We start from the raw sequence: 1,461 nt of genomic DNA on the forward strand, positions 1-1,461 counted from the left end.
ACCTGCATGGAGCCTTAGGACTGGGGTTATTGGCCTCCAACAACCACATCAAGTTAAAATAAAGGTAAAATACTGTGGATGCTGGAAACCTAAAACAAAAACAAAAATTGCTGGAAAAACTCAGCAGGTCTGACAGCATCTGTGGAGAGAAAGACAGAGTTAACGTTTCGAGTCCGTATGAATCTTCTTCATTCCATGACCATCGGCCTTCCTGTTCGATATAACTCCAACCATTGAAGAGTTTTCGTCCTGATCCCCATTGACTTTAGTTTTGCTTAGGCTACTTGCTGCCACAATCAGTCAACGCTGCCTTGATGTCTAAAGTAGTCACTCTCACCTCACCTCATTAGTATTAATATTGCAATGCGGACAACGGATTCTGGGTGCATCGGTGAGCCAGTTGTAAATCAATGTGTGTGTATCTGTGTGTGTTTAATGCAGTTGTGTGTTGTGTCGAGATGTATTGAGGAATGATTGAAAAACAAGCGAGAAATAAACAGGCAGAAAATAAGTTTCCAAATGAAAGTAGATTCAGTTAAATAAATGAGCAAGGAATACAGACCCATGTAAATATATATGTAACCAGCAGAGACATGAAATGAATTTATACCAAGAAAATGCAGTCAAAATGAAAAACAGAAAAGTGCTATTGCTTCAAGTGCTATATATTAAAATATATTGGTCACAGTCAAATTACATGCGTGTTTCCCTGGTGGTCTAGTGGTTAGGATTCGGCGCTCTCACCGCCGCAGCCCGGGTTCGATTCCCGGTCAGGGAAGGGTTTTTCCTTTATGAAACAATCATAACATATCTAACCATGACGGGTAATTTATTTTATAATTGTTGAATAGCATCTTGTTGTACACTGAGACAAATGTTTGCCAAGTGATAACGGGCCTTGGGAGTGTCAGGCGTAACTGCTAACTGCTAGACGTTGTAAGCTTATAAGTTTTGTCGTCTAGTCAAAGAAAGCATCAAGGGAGAAACCTCTGCCCTTACTCTCTTTAAGAAACATTTAACCGTTCCAAGACGCGCACTTCACAAGGGAAAAAAAAATTCAAATTCGTTAAACTGTTGAAGGAACTTCCGAGCATTCTTAGTTCTGAAGAAGAGGCATATTCAATACGATAACTTAACTCCAATTCTCCCACAACTGATGCTGCCAGGTCTATTGAGTTTTTTTCGTTAATTCATTTTCTGGATATGGGTGTTGCTGGCTACGCCAGGATTTATTGCCCATCTCTAATTGCCCTTAGGAAGTTCATAACGAGCTGCCTCTTTCAAGCGCTGCATTTCCTGTGGTATAGGTACGCCCACAGTGCTGTCAGGGAGGGAATTCCAGCACTTTGACAAATGCAAACCAAACAGGCTGCTTTATACTGGGTGGTTTTAAGCTTCTTGAGTGCGGTTGGAGCTGCACTCATCCAGTCAAGTGGAGATTATTCCATCACACTCCTGAAG

The 1,461-nt window shown here is 41.3% G+C and overlaps 1 non-coding gene across 1 annotated transcript; it reads left to right on the forward strand.

The window, feature by feature from the left end:
* Positions 1-706: 706 nt before the first annotated feature.
* Positions 707-778, forward strand: trnae-cuc (transfer RNA glutamic acid (anticodon CUC)). Its single transcript has one exon. It is a non-coding gene; the product is annotated as a tRNA-Glu (tRNA).
* The last annotated feature ends 683 nt before the right edge of the window (positions 779-1,461 follow it).

Source organism: Cetorhinus maximus, chromosome 21 (genome assembly GCF_964194155.1).
Source record: "Cetorhinus maximus chromosome 21, sCetMax3.hap1.1, whole genome shotgun sequence".
In the NCBI taxonomy this organism is placed as follows: Eukaryota; Metazoa; Chordata; class Chondrichthyes; order Lamniformes; family Cetorhinidae; genus Cetorhinus; species Cetorhinus maximus.